This window comes from Cnephaeus nilssonii, assembly GCF_951640355.1.
Source record: "Cnephaeus nilssonii genome assembly, chromosome: X".
Classification (NCBI taxonomy): domain Eukaryota; kingdom Metazoa; phylum Chordata; class Mammalia; order Chiroptera; family Vespertilionidae; genus Cnephaeus; species Cnephaeus nilssonii.
In genome coordinates, this window is record NC_137071.1 from 22,748,703 (window position 1) to 22,773,195 (window position 24,493).

Sequence of the window (24,493 nt, forward strand, 5' to 3'; positions counted from 1 at the left end):
TAGGAAAGGCTTCCCTAGAAGCTTTGTTAGGCAGGTACTACCTAATTGCACATCTACCCTCCTTGTGTGCCTCAGTCTCTCAGCGTTGCCTCCTCTGTGCTCAGAACAATGCTAAACAGGGTCCTGTGGGACCGATAGGAGTTCAGCGCTGTGGGCACGCTCCCTTTGAGGACTTAGAAGTATATTTTACAGAAATAGAGCCCAGCAGAGGGAATACATACCTGCTAGTCTTTGTTTGCACCTTTTCAGGTTGGGTCGAGGCATATCCCACGTGCACTGAAAAGGCAAGAGAAGTCACTAAGGCATTGCTGAAGGATATAATTTCACAGTATGGAATGGCTCTGACCATAGGGTCTGATAATGGCCCAGCCTTTGTAGCAGAAATAGTACAACAGGTAGCCAAGGCTTTAGGAATTAAATGGAATCTACATACAGCTTACAGGCTTCAGAGTTCAGGGAAAGTGGAGCGCATGAACTGGACTTTAAAGCAGGCTATGGCTAAGCTATGCCAAGAGACAATCTTACCCTGGACAGATATCTTGCCTCTTGTATTCCTGCGGGAATGCTGTGTCCCAAGGGCCAGGGTAGGTTTCTCTCCCTTTGAAATTCTATATGGTAGATCCCCTCCCTTAATTCGGCCAAAGGGAGATTTGGGGGAAATAGGGAACTTAGAAATCCAGAAACAACCACAAGGACTTGGAAAAACTGTCTTTGAAGTCCACAGGTGGGTTATTGACCAACTACCCATCTTTCTAGGAATAGCTGTACATCTTTATAAACCTGGAGACTAGGTTTAGGTAAAGGATTGGAAAAAGGAGCCCCTCAAGCCTACCTGGAAGGGACCCTATACAGTCATATTAACCACCCCCACAGCTCTTAAGGTTGCAGGACTAAATACCTGGATCCACCACTCCCAGGTGAAGGCAGCCCACCAGCCGAGTGACGTCCAGTCTGAGTTGAAGGTGACCTCTGACCAGAAACACCTGCTGCAGATCGCCCTCAAGAAGACAGTAGACCTGGTCAAGCAACCTGCCCCAAAGAATTCAGATAACACCCTGCTGAATTCTCCCTAACACTAATCTTTCTTATCTCCTCCTAACGTAACATGCTCTAGTATTTCTGGATAATCACTGGTTTTATCTAATAATTCTTATTTTGTCTTTTTATGAGTGCCAGTGGAATCCGAGACTAGTACCAGGAAGAGAACTCATCTTCTCTTGCTGGGACACAGAAGCACCATAAAATTACTGCTCCCCAAACAGCAAGGAAACAAAGGCCTTATCATAAATTGTTGGATTACACCTTGTCATGCCATCCTTTGCTCCTTGCTTAGAAACTCGCTACCCAAATATGATAGACCAGGTAGTCCACAAGAAAACCCAATCAAGCCAGATTTTTCTTAGCTATACTTATCAGCCTGCAGCATGTTACGACTCTACTACCAAATGCAGATGGCGGGGGGGATTGTATTGGATGGAAAAAAAATAATAATAGGACCTGTCACGGCCAATGTGCAGCTAATTAATGTTGCTCCTATTTGTTTCAGCAGTACGCAGGGCCAACATCCAACAGGTCACCTCCCAGATGAACTATGCAACTCTACCCCCAAGGCTGAAAACACCACCTACCCCTGGTATCCCCTGCAGGAACATTCTATGCGTGTGGGACCACTGCTTACCTCTGCCTGCCTACAAACTGGACGGGAATGCCTTTAAACTTCAGATGGTCCTACAAACCAGAAGAACTCCCTACAAACCCCTCTGAGAGGAAGAAGCGGGATGCTAACCCCTTAGTCATCGTCCCTTTCCAGCATGAAGTAGCTAAGAGTGGTCGTCACCCCTGTTCACCATAACATCCCGTGGTCGTTGCTCCACAAGGCTAAAAGAAGCTTGTGGGACAAGGGGGGGAATGAGGAAGAAACTGGTCTTGCAAGGCATGTCAGGCCATAAAAACTGTGAACAATGCACTGCCCTGGGGAGGGGGGAGGGTTATTATCGCTGGCCCCAGGACAGATCATTGAATATGGCCTGGGGACCTCCAACACCTGGGGGCCTTCCTGTAAGCCCACGAAAGGGGGCGGAACCATATCTGCAAGACAAAGACCCCAGAAAGTTATAAAAAGAGAAGCCCTCTGTGTGTTTCTTCACTCTGATTTAGAAATTATTCCCGGAGTCCACCAGTATTAATAAATGGGGTCCCTCCCTTTCTCTAGGAAGCATGCTTGGTATTTCTTTGGTCTTCTGAAACAATTATAGGCAGTTCTAAGATAAGGAGAATGGACCCCCTTCCCTGTTAACTTCTACATCCCAGGGCGTACAATTCTCAGTCAGGTTAGAATGTGCTTTCCCTAATTAGAACAGAACAATCAAGATTAACAGAGCATGATTAATATTTCTGCCCCTAACAAGGACCAACATTCTGAAAGACATACCCAATGTTCCTTTCTTTATGTCAGAGATGTTAAGGTCACCAAAGGAGGAACACACAAGGCCAAAAGGGGTAAAGAATAATATATTTATTGTTACATCTGCTAGAAGAAGAGCTGAGACCAAAATGGCATCAGCAGGGCAGAGTACGGGGAACAGGATATTTATGCCTCTTGTAAAGGTTAGTCAGAGTAACCAGTTGGACCAGGTGCAGGTGGGGGCCAGGTATAGGTGGTCCACTGGAAACTGGGTAAGGTGGTTTATTGGAAGCTAAAGGCCATTAATCATGAGACCTATAATGAGAATAACAGAACACTCACCAGAAGGGATGACAGCCCCAAGCAGGGCATAATGGAGCACATGAATATGCCTAACAAGGGAAGGGGAAAAACTCCCTCCTATTATTCTTAGTTCTTTTGGCTGGTCTAAAACTAAATTGACACAATACAGATTAACAAGAAAAAAATAAATTTAATTCATACATAGGGAGATCTCATAGAAATGGGACCTAAAAAATTACTAAAGCAGGCAGCTTTTATATATTTTTAGGCAAAGAAACCATAAATTCATGAAGATAAAGAAATGTAGACTCAGGTGCTTAATTAGTAAAGAAGTAACAAGGTTTATTTATTCAGGGGTCCTCAAACTACGACCTGTGGGCCACATGCGGCCCACCTAGGACATTATTTATCTGGCCCGCCGGGTGTTTGTGCTGCCACTGCCTGTCCTGCTTAGCAGCCGACTTAGCAGTGTGCATAGGAATTTGTTCATAGTTTTTTTTGTTTGTTTTTTTAACTATAGTCCGGCCCTCCAACAGTCTGAGGGACAGTGAATTGGCCCCCTGTTTAAAAAGTTTGAGGACCCCTGATATAGTCCTTGCATCCCTGAATTCTCTCCCTGGTGATAAGGATGTCTCTCTACCTCTTGGTATAAGGAAGGTACATTTCACAGTGGATAATTTATTTCCTGATTTCAGGGGGATACAGAAGAGTCAAAATGTCTTTTGTACACTGGCTGTTTCTCAAGTAACTATCTCACTGTTCATGTAAGAAACATTCAAACTTGTAAAGATGTTTTGTGAGTTTATTGGAGTCAAACTAAACAACTGGCAGGAAGCAGAATCTCAACAGATTAAGATAATGCTCCAGAGAATTGCAGTTTTGCACCTCATTTTATACATTACAATAAAAAGAGGAGATGTGACCGGGCGCCTCGCCATCTTGCAAGGAAAGGAGGATTTTATTGGAAACGTGACTTTCCGCGACAACTGCAAACACTGAACAGCTGCGAGCACCAGAACAACAGTCCCCTATCGGCGCAAACATTCGGATTCAAAGGAACTCTTCACTGCACCACGGAAAGGTCAGATTTCGCCTGAAATAAGGTGTGGTTTCTAATCCCCGCGGTGGGAGGGAAGTGCCCGAGCCGTAGGACCAGCAGGAACCCGGAGGTCTGTGCCTAGAAAAATCGGCGGCAGTTGGAGCTGCCGTGATCCATGAATGTGGAAGGGGGTCCTCTGAGATGCTAACAGAAGTGACCTCTTAAAAGCAACTCATTTTAATCTGACGAGGAAGATCAGACTAAGAATTTTCAAAGGAGTGCAGGCTCCTTAGTCTGGCGCACGGACCCACTGTCCGCACACTTGGGCTCTTTCCAACTCTGATTACTAAGCCCAATACATAGGAAAACCCAGGTGGAAAAACCCTGAAAGACTGCAGGGGGAAGTTGTTTTTTCGGAACCTGGGGAGCAGAGCTGGGTGTGACCATCGGAGAGGCAGCTCTGAGGCACACACCTCCACAAACCAGTAGTGAGTGCCATAGAGGGGGAAAAAAAATAAGCTAGAGAGGCCCGGAAGTCAATTCAGAAACACTGCCACCCAGGGGCTGAAACGCAAATTGTCTCTGGTGTAATCAAAAATAAATACGAGAAATTAAGACAAGGCCGGCTTAAAAAGCAGGACTGGCTTACAACACTGAGAAGCAGTGGAACGAAGCAGAACTGAAATACCGCCCAGGCTGGGAAACAGGCATACCAAACAGAATAATAGAGGAAGTGAATGACAGCCGCTACTGCACATTTTAGTCTTCCTATTTTTTAATTTTTAATTCTTTTTTCAATTTTTTTTTAATTTTTTTATTCTATTTTTTTTATTTTCATTTTTTGCATCTTTTACTTAAGAAAATAATTTTTTTTCTTTTTCCTCACTCGATTTTCACCTTTTTAATTATTACATTTTTATTTTCAATCAGCATTATTATTACTATTATTTTACTTTTTTATTTCTTTAAATGTCATTTGATTTTCCCTTTCTTGTGTTTTGGCATTAGTGTCCTACATTCTATTTGCATCTTTCCCTTACCCTATCTCAACGCTAACATTATGCCATCACTCTCCTCCTAACCTTTCCCCTTTTGGTCTCCTGTTTATCTTAACCCTTTCTGGCTATAGATTTTCCCTACTTTTTCAGTTTACCCTCTGCTAAAATTTCACCCTACGTATATATCTAATTCCCAACCCCCTGCTCCAAATCCATACATACCTCTCTCTACACTACCTTAAAAAATTATTTTTCTCTCTGGCCTTTTGTTGTTGTTTGCTTGAATGTTGATTAGATTGAATTTTTATGCTTTTTTATGAGATTGTTTTGATTATTCTTTTTGTTTGTTTGGTTGGATCTATTGTTTGCTTTGTTTTTGTTTGTTTGTTACTTTTCTTTTCCCTTGCCTCACTTGATATTAGTTGGTGTTGCAGTTTGTATTAATCTCCAGGATCGTGTTGCTGGAATTTGCTGGGATTAGTGGTTGTTCTAGTGGAGTCTACTCCCCATATATATAGTTTGTTCCCCTTCTCTCTCTTAGTATTGTTCTTGTCTCTCTTACTTTTTTCTTTTCTTTTTTTTCTTCTCTGCTCTTTTCCCAAGTTCAGATTCACACTCTTTTTTTTTGTTGTTCTTTCTTTTTACTCTCCCGCTTCCAATCCTATTCCCTAATTTGACTTTCTCTGGTGGTTACCTTTATTGGAGGTTATTAATATTGTGAATACAATTCTGTTCAGTGCCTTGTGTGTTGTGCCTGGTTGTGTTGTATTTTGTACCTTTAAATCAACGCCAGAGAGAGAGAACTATATAACCAGACATCCGGAGAAGAGAGACCATGGGGAGACAAAGAAAAAGCCCCCATAGGAAGGAGAAGCAGGCATCACCAGAAAAGGAAGTAAACGAATTAGAGGCAAACAACCTATCAGAAAGAATTCAGAGAAATGGTCATAAGGTGGCTGAAAAGGATGGAAGACAAATTCGACAATATGAGTAAGAACCAAGAGGAAATGAAGAAGAACCAAGAAGAAATGAAAAATGACATCGCTGCTGTAAAGAACTCAATAGAAAGCATCAAGAGTAGACTAGATGAAGCAGAGGACCGCATAAGTGAGCTAGAAGACAAGATGGAAAAAAATACCCAATTACAACAGCTTCCAGAAACAAAAATTAGAAAGCATGAGGAGAGCCTAAGGGAACTTCGGGACAACACAAAACAAAACAACATCAGGATAATAGGGGTACCAGAAGGAAAGGAAAAGGAGCAAGGAATAGAAAACCTGTTAGAAGAAATAATAACAGAAAACTTCCCTGATATAGGGAAGAAAAAACGCACACAAATCCAAGAAGCTCACAGAGTTCCAAGCAAAATAAACCCCAAAAGACCGATGCCAAGGCATATTATAATTATGTTGGCAAACACCAACGACAAAGTAAGAATCTTAAAAGTGGCCAGAGAGAGACAGACAGTTACATACAAAGGAACCCCCATCAGACTAGCAACTGATTTCTCAACAGAAACTCATCAGGCCAGAAGGGAATGGAATGAAATATACAAAGTCATGCAAAGGAAGGGTCTCAATCCAAGAATACTGTACCCAGCAAGGCTATCAATCAAAATTGAAGGTGAAATCAGGAGCTTCACAGACAAAAAAGGGCTAAGGGAGTTTATCACCACCAAACCAGCAATGAAAGAAATGCTAAAGGGTCTGCTGTAAAAAAAAAAAAAGAAAGAAAGAAAGAAATAGGAAGCAAAGAAGGAACACAGGGGTATAGAATAAAAATGGCGAAAAATAAGTGCCTATCAATAATAACTTTAAATGTAAATGGATTGAATGCCCCAATCAAAAGACACAGGGTAACAGATTGGATAAGAAAACAAAACCCATATATCTGCTGTCTACAGGAAACCGACTTCAAAAAAAAGGACGCATACAGACTGAGAGTAAAGGGATGGAAAAAGGTTTTCCTGGCAAATGGAAATGAAAAAAAAAAAAAGCTGGGGTAGCAATACTTATATATGACAAATTAGATCTCAAAGTGAAGGACAGAACAAGAGATAATGAAGGCCACTTCATAATACTAAAGGGAGCAATCCAACAAGAAGAAATAACTCTGGTAAACATATATGCACCCAATACAGGAGCACCAAGATATATTAAAAAACTCCTGGAAGATATCAAAGGAGAGATTCACAGCAATACAATCATAGTAGGAGACTTCAATACCCCACTATCACCATTGGACAAATCCTCTAAACAAAAAATCAGCAAAGAAACATCAATCCTAAATGACTCACTAGACCAGATGGAATTAATCGACATCTTCAGAACATTTCACCCCGAAGCCACAGAATATACATTCTTCTCAAGTGCACATGGGTCATTTTCAAAGATAGACCATATGTTAGGACATAGGCAAAGTCTCTCCAAATTCAAGAAGATAGAAATCATATCAAGTATCTTCTCAGATCACAGTGGCATAAAACTGGAAATCAACTACAATAAAAACAACCCAAAGAAATCAAACACATGGAGACTAAACAGCATGCTATTAAACCATGACTGGGTTACCAAAGACATCAAGGAAGAAATAAAAAACATCATGGCAACAAATGACAATGAAAACACAACAATCCAAAATTTATGGGACACAGCGAAAGCAGTCCTGAGAGGGAAGTTCATAGCTCTACAAGCCTACTGCAAAAAACAAGAAACAATGGTAATAAATTACCTAACCCAACAACTCAAAGAGTTAGAGAGAGAGCAACAAGAAAACCCCAGTGTAAGCAGAAGGAAAGAAATAATAAAGATCAGAGCGGAGATAAACGACATAGAGACCAAAGAAACAATACAAAAGATCAACAAAACCAAGAGCTGGTTCTTTGAAAGGATAAAGAAGATTGATGAACCTCTAGCCAGGCGGACCAAGAGGCAAAGAGAGAGTACCCAAATAAACAAAATCAGAAATGAAAGAGGTGAAATAACAACAGACCCCGAGGAAATACAAAGGATTGTTACAAAATACTATGAACAACTCTATTCCAACAAACTGGACAACCTGGAGGAAATGGACATATTCCTAGACAAATACAACCTTCCAAGACTCAATCAGGAAGAATCTAAACAGCTCAACAGGCCACTAACTATGGAAGAAATTGAAGCAGTCATCAAAAAGCTTCCGTCAAACAAAAGCCCGGGGCCAGACGGCTTCACTGGAGAGTTTTACCAAACTTTCAAGGAAGAACTAAAACCTATCCTCCTCAGACTATTCAAAAAAATTCAAGAGGAAGGAACACTTCCAGGTTCCTTCTATGAAGCCAGCATCACCCTAATAGCAAAACCAGATAAAGACAACACAATGAAAGAGAATTACAGACCAATATCCCTCATGAACATAGATGCCAAAATCCTCAACAAAATCCTAGCAAATCGGCTCCAGCAATACATCAGAAAGATCATACATCATGACCAAGTAGGATTTATCCCAGGAATGCAAGGATGGTACAATACCTGCAAAGCAATAAATGTGATACATCACATAAACAAATTGAGATAAAAATCACATAGTCATATCAATAGATGCAGAAAAAGCATTTGACAAAATCCATCACCCCTTCTTGATAAAATCTCTCAACAAGGTTGGAATAGAAGGATCATACCTCAACATAATAAAAGCTATATATGATAAACCCACAGCAAACATCATACTCAATGGGCAAAAACTAAAACCATTTCCCCTAAGAACAGGAACAAGACAGGGATGCCCACTCTCACCACTCCTGTTCGACATAGTACTGGAAGTATTAGCTATTGCAATTAGGCAAGAAGAAGAAATAAGAGGCATCCAAATTGGAAAAGAAGAAGTGAAGCTGTCCTTATTTGCAGATGACATGATATTGTACATAAAAAACCCAAAAGATTCCATCAAAAAAACTAATAGACTTAATAAATGAATTCGGTAATGTAGCGGGATACAAAATTAACGCCAAGAAATCTATGGCATTTCTATACGCCAATAGTGAACTTACAGAAAGAGAGACTAAAAAAGCAATCCCACTTACCATTGCACCAAAAAAATTAAGATACCTAAGAATAAACTTAACTAAGGAGGTAAAAGACCTATACGCGGAAAACTACAGGACACTGAAAAAAGAGATAGAGGAAGATGTAAACAGATGGAAGAACATACCATGTTCATGGATTGGTAGAATCAACATCATTAAAATGTCCATACTACCCAAAAAAATCTACAGATTCAATACAATCCCCATCAAATACCAACAGCATATTTCACAGACCTAGAAAGAACTCTCCAAAAATTCATCTGGAATAAAAAAAGACCCCGAATAGCCACAGCAATTCTTAGAAAGAAGAAGAAAGTAGGAGGGATCTCAACACCAGATTTCAAGCTGTATTACAAAGCCACTGTTCTCAAAACAGCCTGGTACTGGCACAAGAACAGACATATAGATCAATGGAACAGAATAGAGAATCCAGATATCGACCCAAACCACTATGCTCAATTAATATTTGACAAAGGAGGCATGAACATACAATGGAGTCAAGACAGTCTCTTCAATAAATGGTGTTGGGAAAATTGGACACACACATGCAAAAAAATGAAACTAGATCACCAACTTACACCATACACAAAAATAAACTCAAAATGGATACAGGACTTAAACATAAGACGGGAAACCATAAAAATACTAGAGGAATCCACAGACAACAAAATCTCAGACATATGCCAAAAGAACTTCTTCACTGACACTGCCCCTAGGGCAATGGAAGCTAAAGAGAAAATTAACAAATGGGACTACATCAAAATAAAAAGCTTTTTTACAGCAAAAGAAACCATCAACAAAACAACAAGAAAGCCCACTGCATGGGAGAACATATTTGCAAATGCTATCACTGATAAAGGTTTAATCTCCAACATCTACAGGCAGCTTATGCAACTTAATGAAAGGAAGATAAATGATACAATAAAAAAATGGGCAACGGACCTAAACAGAATATTTTCAAAAGAAGACAGAAGGAAGGCCAAGAGACACATGAAAACATGCTCAAAGTCACTTATTATCCGAGAGATGCAAATAAAAACAACAATGAGGTACCATCTCACACCTGTCAGAATGGCTATCATCAACAAATCAACAAAGGACAAGTGTTGGCGAGGATGCGGAGAAAAAGGAACCCTTGTGCACTGCTGGTGGGAATGCAGACTGGTGCAGCCACTGTGGAGAACAGTATGGAGTTTCCTCAAAAAACTGAAAATGGAACTCCCATTTGACCCAGTAATTCCACTCCTGGGAATATATCCGAAGAAACTAGAAACACCAATCAGAAAGGATATATGCACCCTTATGTTCATAGCAGCACAATTTACAATAGCTAAGATTTGGAAACAGCCTAGATGCCGTCAGCAGATGACTCGATCAGAAAACCGTGGTACATCTACACAATGGAATACTATGCTGCCATGAAAAAGAAGGAATTCTCATCATTTGCAGCAACCTGGATGGAATTGGAGAATATTATACTAAATGAAATAAGCCAGTCAATGAAAGACAAATAGCACATGATCTCACTCATTTATGGATAATAAAGAACATTATAAACTGATGAACAAAAAGATAGATACAGAGACAGTAAAGCAACAAACAGACTGTCAAATTACAGCAGGAAGGTTAGGGAGAGGTGGGGGTGAAAAGAGATCAAACGAAGGACTTGTATGCATGCATATAAGCATAAACAATGGATGCAAAACTCTGGGGGGGGGTGAGGGCATGTATGGGTGTGGGGTGTGGGGGGGAATGGTAAGATATGTACACATATAATACATCAATAAAAAAAAAAATAAATAAATAAAAAGAGGAGATGTAAGTGGGTTACAAAAACTCCATTGGTGATAGATTAGGGAAGCAGAAGAAAGCAAAGCATGGAAACCTCTGGAATTGAATAAAAAGTAAAATGATAGACACATACTTATTTTACTTAGGTGGGTACAGGATAGTTAACAGTCAACAATTAACTCAATAACAATGAGGAGATTTGTGGTCTCTTCAGATTGGTGCCTGTGCTTTGAGGGGTCTGAAAAAAGGAAAATTGCTTTGACATTCCAACGATATATTATCATAGATGCAAAAAGACAATAGGCTCAGTTAAAGTAAGATTGACCTTTGACAGGGAAGATACTGGCCTAGGAAATGACTAGCCACCATAAACTGCTTTTCTTGCCAAGGCTGACCAGCAGACTCTGAGCAATAGATGAATGATTATACAACTTTTGCTGTGAAAGAGAGGGCTAAGGGACTACCTGGCTAAAGGAACCAGACAGCCTTGATTTCCTGCCTCTTCAGGCTTTTATTATAACAACAGCTTGATATAAAGTTTATTTTTTAGATACAATCAGCAGGATAAGTAATCTTGGGAGGACACATGTGTGTGCAGTGTTCTTTAAGCAAGGAAACCTACAGATTAAGCATAAAGATTCTGGTAAACACCAGGGAATCTGCATGTGCACAGTCTTGTTTGGAAAGGTCAAGGCAGGGTCTGCTGCCTTTGGAAAGGCTCTCCTAGAGGCCCCCGACCTTTTGGAGATTCCTCCTTACAGACTTTCCAACCAAGTCTCCTGTGCTTCCCCACACTTTTTAATTTGAAAGGTTTTAATTTCAGACCATCCTTTGGGGTTACTTTAGGTCTCTGAGTTTTCAAGGCCACCATGCAGGCTTTCCTTGAAATAGTCAGGTTAGCATGTGGCCCCGTTTTGTCCACACCACTTTGGCATATTTGGAGGAAGCCTACACTGAACATCATCAGTTAGAATATACTGAAATCTATGATCACAGGAAATGAGGAGGTCCTACAGAGGCCCCAGTATGATGATACAGAACTACAGGTTTGGAGATCTAAAAGAAAGCATGTGCTGGTAGACCATAAGCTAGTTCCCTTTGAAGGGGAACAGAATTTTCCACTCCAAAATATGTCTCTCTGCCATAAAGATTATCTTGAGCTGGTTATTTTTTAAGATAGAGAAGACACAGAAAAAGCTCTGAACACCTTGAAGTTACCCTTTTCTAAGAGACATTTACATTTTTGTTTATATTTCTGAGATGCATTATATAACATCTAAATCAATTATCTCCATCTTTACGGGTGTCTCCCTCACTGTACCAGGAAAAGGGGGATGAATAAATCTCTAGAAACTCTTATCAAGGACTTAAATCTGCATAACAACCTTAGTATTTATTGTGCTTTGCCTGGTAACCTCCTATTACTGTCCTCTACCCCTAACATCCTTTATTTTTAGTAGTTAAGGTTATGACTTGGAATATTTTAAGTTGTTGATCTATTTTCCTGGGTCTCTCTCAGGCATACAAGAGGTATACATGTTATTAAACTTCTATTTGTTTTTCTTCTGTTAATCTCTTTTTATTACTTGGTGGTGGAGGGGAGAGAGTATCTCAACCAACAACCTAGAAGGGTAGAGATAGAATTATTTTCCTCCTCCACACAGCATACAAGATCTAACTATGAAAATCAATATTTCTACATATTACAAATGATTATTCTGAGAATGAAATGAAGAAATAATTTTACTCACAATAGTATCAAAAAGGATAAAAATCTCAGAAGTAAATTTATCAAAAGAGGTATAAGGTTTAAATATTAAAAGTACAGAATATTTCTGAGATGCATTAAATAACATCTAAATCAATGAAAATGGTCATAAATTGGAAGACTCAATATTGTCAAGATATTAATTCTCCCCAAATTGATTTATTAATTACTGGCATTTCTTTTCAAAATCCAGTCATTACCAAAACTTCTAGGTTATGCTAATGACTCCTCAATTTTTACAACCCCTGCTCTAGTCTTTTTAAAAATATATATTTTTAACAATTTCAGTAAGGAAGGGAGAGGGAGAGAGAAATAGAAACATCAAACATCAATGATGAGAGAGTCACTGATTTGCTGTCTCCTGCACACCTCACTCTGGGGATCAAGCCTGCAACTCAGGCATATGCCCTGACCAGGAATCAAGCCATGACCTCCTGGTTCATAGGTCAATGGCTCAACCACTGAGCAATGCTGGCCAGGCCCCCTGATCTAGTCTTTAACCAACTCAGTTTGCCAAAAGCTTTTTCTTCTCTTTTTCTTTTCTCTTCATATGTTTTATTCCAGCCAATGGGTCCAGAGGGGGTATTGCTTGTTCTTACAATAGTACTTAGCATTAAGGCTATATTTTTACCACTATGTTTATAATGTATACCAGTTTACAATTTCAAACATTCATTAAAGAATAAACCAAGAGACTTCCTCAAGATAATAATGTTTATTTATCTTGCAGTCCAGACTTCTAAATGTCCAAAGTCTATCTTGCCTTCTAAAAGAATATGATTCTGGAGGTGACACTTCTTTGTTTCCACAACTCTTTTATTCACTGTTCTTATTTCTCCTAAAAAGAGGGTAGGGAAGGCCCTGTCCAGTTAGCTCAGTTAGTTGTTTAGAGCTTTATCTTCATACTACTGACCCGGTGCACAAAATCCGTGCACATTAAAAGGGAATTAATTAGAGGAAATATTTTAATGTTTCTATTTGCCCTTTCTCTATAATAGAAGTGTCAGAGATGAAAGAAAGTTAGTAAAATGTATATGAAAATCTTCTTCCTGTCAGAGTCTGGGGCACACAATGGGAACCAGAGTCAAGTCCCCGTCCACCCATGTGCACCTCAAAATCACACGAGACCCAGACCCTGCCGGCCCCAACCCCATTGGGCTAGATCAAGGCCTGGCCATCCCCACTCCTGTCAAGCCCCACTAGGTGGGGGCATGGCCTCAAGTTGCCTGGCCTGGTGCCAGGGTGGGGGGCACAGCCTGAGGTCCCCTGTCAAGCCCTGTCAGGCGGGGGGTACAGCCTCAGGTCCCCCAGCCCAACACTGGGGTGAGGGGCATGGCCTGAGGTCCTCCAGCCTGGGCCAGGGCAAGGGGTGCGCCTTGAGATTCCCTGTCAAGCCCCATGTGCAGGTGGTGTGGTCTGAGGTCCCCTGTCAAGCCCCATTGGTGGGGTTGCTGCCTGAGGCTCCCGTCAAGCCCTGCATGACAGGGGGCATGGCCTCAGATCCCCTGGCCTGGTGCTGAGGTAGGGGGCATGGCCTGAGGTCCCTCATCAAGCCTTGCTGGGCGGGGGGGGGGGGCATGGCCTGAGGTCCCCAGCCAGGCACCAGGTCAGCAGGCGCAGCCTGATGTCTCCTGTCAAGCCTCACCTGCCCTGGCCCAGTGCCTCGCAGCCTCAGGTCCCTGCTGATTGCTCTTTAAGACTCGTTATGGGAATTCGGCCTCCTCTAGGGGGGAACCATCTTGTGTTATAAAATCCCTGCCTTCACTGTGGGCGCAGCCATTTTTGTTATGGCATGACAATTAATTTGCATATTCCCTCTTTATTAGATAGGATGCCAAGGTCATGGGTTTGATCCCAGGTCAGTAAATATATAAGAATCAACCAATGGATGCATAAATAAGTGAAACAACAAATAGATGTCTCTCTCACTCTTTCTCTCTCTCTCTAAAAAATTAATTAAAATTTTTAAAATAAAAAAGTTATAATAAATAAAGAGGATGGAGAGAGGAGAGGCAAGGAGAGAGGAAATTAATAATCAAAGAAAAGTCTATGGCCTTGAATGGTTTGGCTCTGTGGATAAAGAGTAGGCCTGCAGACTGAAGAGTCCCAGGTTCGATTCCAGTCAAAGGTATGTACCTTGGTTGTGGGCACATCCCCAGTAGGGGGTGTGCAGGAGGCAGCTGATCAATGTAACTCTCTCATCAATGTTTGTAACTCTCTATCCCTCTCCCTTCCTCTCTGTAAAAAATCAACGATCAACAATATATATATATATATATATATATATATATATATATATATATATATATATATATATATATAAAAGTCTATGGTTCTTACAAATAAGAATATTATAGTTGCATACTTAGATTTTTTCTTCTCCATTGTATGTATTTTTTAGTAATGAAAAAAGCTATTTGAACTATTTGGAAACCATTCAAATTTGAAAAAACATTTTCAATTTTTTCAACTTGAGTTTTAAGCTCACCGAATTAAGTTGGATTCCTCACATTGCTTCTAATGAAGCAAGAAAGATTGTGCTATTTTTGCAGCCATATATGTTTGTCAGCTCATTAGTATTGCTTATTTATTTACACTTTCTCTTCATTCTTTCATATATTTTTTCCCCTCAAAGTATTAAAAAAAAAGGAAGTACAAAAGGTGTATCTTGGCATCTATGTGGAAAGTCAGTTTATAAAATTCCATTCTTTGTACATATAGGACACACAAACCATTCCTTATTTCCCCAGAGATATATACTGCTTTCAGTTAAATTAATGTTTTCTCTCTAAGACTCTTATTTTTATTAAAAATTATGCTAGTTTTCCCATTTTTAAACTATGCCTACTTAAAGTCTCATTTCTAGGACTTCAATTTATGAAACAACTTGATTTGGTATAAAAAGTAGCCCCAAATATATTTAAAAATGAATGTTAAGAAATCTTTTTTGAAAGAAAGAAAAAGAGCACTAAGTAAACAAAATATCTTATTTGTCAGAGGCAAAATTCCCAAGTTATTTTATGCTCTAAAAAGAATCTACCTATATTAGTTATCTATTATCTATAATAGCAAATTACTCCAAAATTTAGCAGCTAAAAACAATAAAATTTATAGTCTCACTGTTTCTATAAATCAGGAATATGGAAGACATTTAGCTGGTTGCTCCCTTATGAGGCTTTGGTTTCTTTGGCAGGGGCTGCACATCTGCAGTGCTAAATGGTGTCGGGGTGGGGATTGATATTCAAACCCACTAATGTGTATGTTGGTAAGCCTTGGTCCCTCTCTAGGTAGGCCTCCCCATTGGACTTCCTCACAGAATAGTAGCTGGCTTCCTCCAGGGTGAAAAATGCAAGAGAAAGAGTATACGCTTAAAACAAAAACCACCATATTTTTGTAACCTAATCGTCTCACTTCATTACTCTGCTATATACCATCCTACCTAATAAGAGAGTAATATGCAAATTAACAATTACTCCGCTACACCCACAAGCCACGCCCACCAATCAATCAGGAGCGATTATGCAAATTAACCCCAACCAAGATGGCTGCGGCCATGGAGAGAAGGAGGGAGGCTTGATTTTCCCCGCCAACACAGGAAGCGAAGCTTTCTACACACCCTGGCCAGCCGAGGCCTCCACTCCAGGCTACAAAGTTTCAATTATAGAAGATAAATCTCAACAGAAATGGTGGCAGCCATGGAGCTAGAGAGAGTAGGAGGGTAGGGTTGCCCCTGGCGATGGAGGAAGCCAAGCTTTCCACACACCCTGGCCAGCTGAGGCCTCCACTCCAGGTTACAAAGTTCCAATTACAGAAGATAAATAAATTCCAACAGAAATGGCTGCCATCATGGAGCAAGCAGGAGGCTTGGCTTCGCTCCAGGCTACAAAGTTTCAATTGAAGAATATAAATAAAATCCAGATACCAGGGCCTCTGCTTGAGTTGTGGGGGGGTGTGGCCAGCCTGCAAACCACCACAAGCCCCTTTCCCAGGCCACCCCATGTCCCAAGGGAACCCCCACCTTGATCTGGGACACCCTTCAGGGCAAACCAGCCAGCCCCCACCCATGCACCAGGCCTCTATCCTATCTAATAAAAGAGTAATATACAGATTGACCATCACTCCAACACATAAGATTGCTGCCCCCATGTGGTCAAAGATCCTGCCCCCATGTGGACACAAGTTGGCCACTACAAGATGGCCAGCAGGTAGGGAAGTTGGGAGGGACCAGGCCTGCAAGGAAGGGCAGTTGGGGGTGACCGGGCCTACAGGGAAGGTCAGTTGGGGGGGACCCAGGCCTGCAGGGGAGAGCAGTTGGGGGGTGACCATGCCTGCAGGGGAGGGAAGTTAGGGGAAAACAGGCTGGCAGGGGAGCAGTTAGGCATCAATCAGGCTGGCAGGGGAGTTGTTAGGGGGTGATCCGGCTGGCAGGCAGAAGTGGTTAGGGGAAATCAGGAAGGCAGGCAGGTGAGCAGTTGGGACCCAGCAGTCCTGGATTGTGAGAGGGATGTCCGACTACCCGGTGGGATTGGGCCTAAACGGGCAGTCGGACATCCCTTGAGGGGTCCTAGATTGGAAAGGGTGCAGGCTGGGCTGAGGGACACACACACCCGTGCATGAATTTTGTGCACCGGGCCTCTTGTCCTATGTAATAAAAGCCTAATATGCTAAGTGTCTGGTCATCTGGTCGGCCATTCAACCTATCCTCTCTAATAAAATGGTAATATGCAAATTAACCATCACTCCGCTACATAAGCCATGCCCACCAGCCAAGCCACGCCCACCAGCCAATCAGGGCGAGTATGCAAATTAATCCCAACCCAAGATGGCTACAGCCACAGAGAGCAAGGTTTCCCAGGTAACAGAGGAAGCCAAGCTTTCCATAGCTGTTGCAGGCCTAAGCCTCCACTCAAGCTACAAAGTTTCAATTATAGAAGGTAAACAAATTCAAACAAATGGCGGCAGAATGGAGCTTGAGAGAGCAGGCCAGGGTTGCCGGCGGCAACAGGGGAAGCAAAGCTTTCCGCACACCCTGGCCGGGCTCACCCGCTTAAGGCTACAAAGTTTTAATTGTAGAAGGTGAATTAACTGCCACAGAAATGGCTGCCGCCCCAGAAATGGCTGCCGCCCCAGGCTACAAAGTTTCAATTGTAGAAGGAAAATGAATTCCAGATACCAGGGCCTCCCCTTGGGTTGCCAGGGGGCGTGGCCGGCCTGCAAACCACCACAGGCCCCTCGCTCAGGCCACCCCACACCCCAAGGGAACCCCCACCCTTATCTGTGACACCCTTCAGGGCAAACCAGCTGGCTCCCACCCGTGCACCAGGCCTCTATCCTATCTAATAAAAGAGTAATATACAGATTGATAATCACTGCAACACACAATATAGCTGCCCCCATGTGGTCAAAGATCCTGTCCCCATGTGGACACAAGATGGCCACTACAAGATGGCCAGCAGGAGAGGGCAGTTGGGAGGCACCCGGCCTGCAAGGGAGGGCAGTTGAGAGGGACCAGGCTTGCAAGGGAGGGCAGTTGAGAGGGACCAGGCTTGCAAGGGAGGGCAGTTGGAGGTGATCAACCCTGCAGGAGAGGGCAGTTAGGGGTGACCAGGCTGGCAGAAGAGGGAAGTTGGGGGCAAAAAGGCTGGTAGGGGAGCAGTTAAGCATCAACCAGGCTGGCAGCGGAGTGGTTAGGGGATGATCAGGCTGGCAGGCAGAAGCAGTTAGGGGCAATCAGGAAGGCAGGCAGGCAAGCAGTTGGAAGCCAGCAGTCCTGGATTGTGAGAGGGATGTCCGACTGCCCGTTTAGGCCCGATCCTGGTGGGATCGGGCCTAAACGGGCAGTCGGACATCCCTCCAGGAGTCCCAGATTGGAGAGGGTACAGGCTGGGCTGAGGGACAACCCCCTGCCGTGCACGAATTTCGTGCACCGGGCTTCTAGTCAAAACATAATATGCTAATGATATGCTAAGGCCACTCAACTGCTCACTATCATGTGCACTGACCACCAGGAGGCAGATGCTCTGACTGGTAGGTTAGCTTGCTGCTGGGGTCCAGCTGATATGGACTGAGCAAGACTGCTGGACATGCCCTGGAGTCCTCCCGAAGTCCCTCCCCACCAGGGGACAGATGCAGTGTGACAAGCAGTAAGGATCAGCAAGCAGGTGGGCGGTAAGGAGCGATGGATTCCGGACTGCACGAGGGTGCAAGCTGGGCTGAGGGATCCCCCAGTGCACGAATTTCATGCACTGGTCCTCTAGACTATAATAATAAAAGCATAATATGCTAATTAGACCAAACAACCTATGGACATAGCTGCAGAGGTAGAGGCTGAGCCCCTTCCATGAATTTCATGAATCAGGCCTCTAGTCCTATCTAATAAAAGAGTAATATGAAAATTAACCGTCACTTCGTGATAAAGATGGAATCACCCACAGCCAATAAGGAGGGAGTATGAAAATTGACGTGACAAAGATTGTGGCGGTCATAGCAGAGTGAGTGGGGGTGGCTTGGCTTCCTCTGTCTCCCCAGCAATGGCAAAAGCCAAGCCGACTTGAGCGCACACAAGCAGGGGGCTTGGCTTCCTTGGTTGCAGGGACAGCCACCATGGCGGGCCAGATTGACGTCCTCCTGGCCATGCCACGAGGATTTGCGGATCTGTGTAGCCACAGGCCTCTGGTGCATGCATCCTCTCCTCCACCCCTGCGTGCGAACGTCGACCAGCACACTGTCTCCCATGCGTGCCTGCAACAGTCCCGGACCATGGCATGTGCAAGTTACCCTCCTGCCCCTCCGCCACACTTCCATCAACCCCAGCATGCCTATGTCCCCCACAGGATGTGCGCACATCCTCTCTTGCACCCTCACATCCTTTGGAGAGTGTCTGGGTGTTTTGGGTGCTGGGGGTTGGCGCCTGTGAGATGACAGTGAGAGGGCAGAATGGTGATGCCCTGTTCCTGCAGAGGCCAGTGCAGCGATGAGATCACCTCCGTGGGGCTCATTCAGTTGCTGAGGCAGGAGCAGGTGTGGACAGACACACCTAGTGGGCACAGGAGGCCCTCGCTAAGGTGCCTTTGGTCAGTGTTCAAGATCGGGAACTCAGAAGAGGCGAGGAGTTCTAACCTCTCAGTGAAATGGTGGGATAGTCGGGGCGACTGCAGAGGAGGAATGTGCACTTTGGCTGCTGGCACCCATAAGTGAAGGCTTCCCTGACTGAGCCTCACTCGCTTGTGGTCTAGTGCACTCCTGCCGGGCAGCGGATGACAGGACATGCTTTTCTGAATTAATGAGAGGAAACATTGATTCTCCCACTGCCTGTGAAAGTGGAAAGTGCAGTGGGGAGACATGCCAGGAGTGAGCAAGGTTCCCTGTCTGGGGGTTCCAAATCCACCATTGGATCCTTTCACTGCTGACTAGAGGTATACAGTGTGTTCCCCCAAAATGTATACACACTTTGAATACCTACTAATTCCAATGGGTTTAAGCATGAAAAGAAAGAGACAACAATGGAGCTGTCATCTGTTAAAAGTGTGGGCACAAACCAACAGCTGGACATTCCCCGAGGGGTCCAGGATTGGAGAGGGTTCAGGCTGGACTGAGGGGTCCCCTCCCCCATTGCATGAATTTTGTGCACCGGAACTCTAGTCTATACTAATAAAAGAGATATATGCAAATTGACCATAACTCCGTGACGCCCACCAGCCAATCAGGAGTGAGTATGCAAATTAACCCAACCAACATGGCGGGTTAATTTGCATACACAGGTGCAGAGCGAAGACTGAAGGCTCCAGCTTCAGCAAAGACTAAAGACTGAAGACTGAAGAGGCTTGGCTTCTCCGCTGTAGCCAGGGCGGAGAAGCCAAGTCTTGCTGTGGTTGGAGCAGAGAAGCCTAGCCTCGAGACTTCTCTGCTCCAGCTGGATCGAAGGCCTGGGGAAAACTGGTGCCGGCAGCCAGGGGAAGGAAGGCCTATTGCACGAAACTTTGTGCAATGGGCCTCTAGTCTATATATAAAACCCTAATATGCAAATAGACCGAATGGTGGAACAACCGAACAACTGAACAACCAGTCGCTCTGACGTGTGCTGAACACTAGGGGGTAAGCATGGAACATGGTGGGCATCAGCAGCGGGTGGCAGAGCACAGAACATGGTGGGCATTGGCTGCGGCAGGATGGTGAATCAGGTGAGTGGGGGCACCCAACCAAGGCAGAATGCCAGTTGCTGTCATTGGGGCGAGCCTCTGGTGATTACTAAAAATTCTTTGCTCCCACGCACCACGGACCCACCAGGTACTCGCACCTGCTGCTAGCACTAGCCATGCTCACACCCACTGCCAGTGCCGGAGCCTCAGATCACACCCACTGCCGATGCCATCAGCAGGTATGAGTGGTGGCTGCCGGCCCCTATCACCCCTCAGAGCATTTCCACCTCCCCCTGCTCCTGAGGGGTGATCGGGGAAGCAGCTGCTGCTCTCACCCACTGATGGTGTTGGCCCCACTTGCACCTGCTGCTGCTGCCGGCCCCAATCACTCCACACTATCAGTGGGTAGGAGCGGCAGTGGTGGGAGTGGGGCTGCCAGCAGACAGGGGACCAGGGCCACAGTGTGAGAGGTGGGGTGGGGGCATGGAGGATGGGTTGAGACACACCCCTGTGCCCACCGTAGTCTCATGGCTGACAGTTCCTTTCAAGATGCACAAATTCATGCACTGGGCCCCTAGTTTATTAGAAGTGAGTCAAAAAGTCTAGCACAGTCTCCAGCAGAGAGGATTACACAGAAGGGAAAATACCAGGAAGCAGGAATTATTAGGGACCAATTTAGAGGCTATCTCCCACACTAGCATGCAAACACAAAATAATGTCATTCTTTTTTTTCTCCATATTCACATAATTTCCTAATTAACTAGGAATATTATATCTGTAGTTGCATTGTTGAGAAATTATTACGTACATAATTTGATATCATTGAACTGTTACTAAGAAAAAGGTGTTACAAAATTCCATGTACTTTTTAAAGCATAAAGACTGAAATTTTAGGAAGAGATAGGGATAGAAACAATAGAGGTATAGATACACAAATACAGAGATAGAGATATAATATGTATACAGTTATCAACATAGATATATCAATATCAAGATAGATAATATATTATTGTATCATTAAGGTATGGCAGTAAACAGGTTGTATACTCAAAAGTGTTTAACTGGAAAACTGATTTTTAAAGGGTCTATTTACAGAGATGTTGGCAGAGTTATGTGATTTAACAAGGAACTAATGACAACAGAAAGCCATTATGACCCCTGGACCAGAAGAATCAAGAAGAAAAAAATGTGCTAACCTGGTGAAAGCTGGAGCCTTGAAAAAAGGAGTGCACATTAAAGATAATCCTATAAAATAAAAGGCTAATATGCAAATCGAGCTAACTGTGGAATGGCAGGTCACTATGATGCGCACTGACCACCAGGGGGCAGACACTCGACACAGGAGCTGCCCCCTGGTGGTAAGTGTGCTCCCACTGCTCAGCCAAAAGCTCACAACTGTGGAGCACAGCAGCAGGGGCAGAACACCGTCCCCCCAGTGAATGAATTTCATGCACCAGGCCTCTAGTATGTATATAAAACACTAAGTTATCCTATTTAAATACAGATTCTGATTCAGTAAGTCTGGAGTGAGCCAGAGATTCACTGCTTCTAACAAGATCCCAGATAATGCTAATGTTACTGATCCCGTTGATCACACTCAGAATAACAAGGTCCTAGTTACTCAATCACAGCAGCACTTCAAGGAGGCAGGGAAGACAGAAAGAATGAACACACCAGTCTTTCTTATCTATCCACCTTCTAAGAGTGCTTCCATTGTCTAAATGTAACCAAAAGTCAAAGGCAAAGAATATCAAAGAGATGTAATCTATAAAGAGAATCTTCCTGGGGCCCAGAGCAGAGCAAAAACAGCCACAAAATATATAGAGGGCCTTGTAGAGTTCCTTACACTTATGCACATCAATACCTAACTAAATACTCAAGAAGACCTCTTTATGGATCTCCAGGATTCTCTCTATGCTTAGCTCTCTCTTCTCAGATAACCTGTCCTATGTACTCAGCTGCTTTGGTTTCCTCAGATTCTAACCTCTGTTTCTTCAACTCAAGGGGTCTACTAGATTCTACCTAGGTTCCCCTCCCTGTGCTATGTTTTTGTGTTTCCCAGTTTTTTCGGTTGTTTCCAAGATTCTTCATTTTTGAATACTGCCAATATATTTGTTATTTCCAATATATTGCCTGTTTTATTTTATTGTTGCTTTTGTTATTTCAAACAGGACGGTAAGTCCAGTGTCTGTCACTCCATCTTGGTCAAAAGTAGAAATTCCCCACATGAATTATTCTTAATAATTTATTGTTAAGTAAGGGGCACAGAATCATATTTTTGATATTCAAAATGAGTCTAATGATAAACTTTTAAGAAGGATGAGGACAGGAGGTTAGATAAAGGGTTGTCTTTGAAATTTAAAAGGCAATATTATAGTAGTATTTCAACTTTATTATTTAGTCAGAAATGGTATAAATATATCAACAATTGAACTCCCATGCTCCTATATTCCCATTCTAGTCTCATTTCCTTAGTAGCTTTGCAAATTATTCTACTTTTGTGTAAAGATATTTTATGATCCATCTTGGTCTCAGTTAAAAATTCAAGATGTCTTATTAGTATAAATAAAATGAATCAAGAAAACATAATTTAGAAGTAGGTGAAGAAAGATAAAGTCAAAACAGAAACAAGAATAATTCATGTAATATGATATGTCTCATAAAAATTTTACAACATATAGTGGCCAGGATAGGAAAAGGATGTGCAAGCAACTTCTAGGATGCTAAAACATTCTCTATTTTGAACTGGCTGGTGAATTCCTAGGCATAACAAATCAACATAACATAAAAATTCATTAATCTGTACACTCAAGATTTGTGTACTTTATTGTATGGAAATTATACGTCAATAAAAAAGTAGTTAAAATGTATTTGACACCTGTGTATTTGCCACAGATGAAATTGAAATTTAGCTTCCCAGCAATCGGTGAACTAAAAAGGAACATTTATTTAATTTCACAAATCACACTACAGAAAGAATAAAGGAAACATATTGTTACATAATTAACTGTAACTTAATTATTAAAACTATTTAAAAGTTTACCAATAATTTAATAGAAACATCTGTGTTTGGTATCTGTGCTCTGGGAGAGGAAGGGAGAAGGAAGAAAGTATTGGGTTTAAATTGATTCATAGAAATAATATATAAAGTTAATTAACCCAACTTGCTTAATATTATTTCTTGTACCTTTTTTAAGCACACTCTAAAACTATGGCATAATTATGTTGCAAGAAATAAAGGGTCATGGTGGTCTTGGGAGCAAACAGGAAATGATTCATGATCTATTGTGGAATGTACTGAACATTCCACAAAAAATTCCTTTGCCCTTTCTGAGAGTAATACCTTCTTGAATCATGGGGCTGTGTAAGGTTTCCTACAATTTCCTGTGATAATATAGATCATAAAACACATTCATGAAATCTTCCTTATCATTTGTTACACAATAAGGAAGAGAAAATGTTGTTACATAATAAGATATGTTTTATCCTATGTCAAATTACTTATCCATAAAAGCAGAAGAAATGGCTCAAAAATTGAAAAACATAATTGAAATAGGCTGGCCTAGAAAATTTGTAGAGCTCTAAAAAAGTATGATCTCTATCTTGAAAAAGATGACGACCGGCAGGAAGGTAGGGAGAGAGAGAGTGTGAGTGAGGAACCCATAGAGGAGAGTGTAGACGTCTGTGCTGTGTGTGTGTGTGTGTGTGTGTGTGTGTGTGTGTGTGAGCTAGGGTCAGTTAGATTCTGCACGTCTTCCAAGGGGCTGCCTAACTGGGAAGTCCTAGACAGCGGAGCCCCATGCACAAAGCGGACACATCTCGGTGGCTGGTGTGGACATGGAGACCACACCATCTTGAGAAACAGAGCTGCCTGAGACTAGGGTCCTGGCTTCAGACACAAACCAGGACCCTGCAGCCACTGGGCACAGAGAACTGCTATCACAGCTTCAGACCAACAGACAACAAGAATCCAGACTTCCCGGCAGCAT

The 24,493-nt window shown here is 42.6% G+C and overlaps 1 pseudogene across 1 annotated transcript in view; it reads left to right on the top strand.

Moving 5' to 3' along the window:
* The first annotated feature begins 18,969 nt into the window (after positions 1–18,969).
* The window catches only part of LOC307096130 (tryptophan--tRNA ligase, cytoplasmic-like), a 35,108-nt pseudogene continuing 29,584 nt past the window's right edge, over positions 18,970–24,493 (top strand). The window contains exon 1 of the transcript in view: positions 18,970–19,024. The product of the transcript in view is annotated as a tryptophan--tRNA ligase, cytoplasmic-like (transcript). The remainder of the gene's footprint in view (positions 19,025–24,493) is intronic.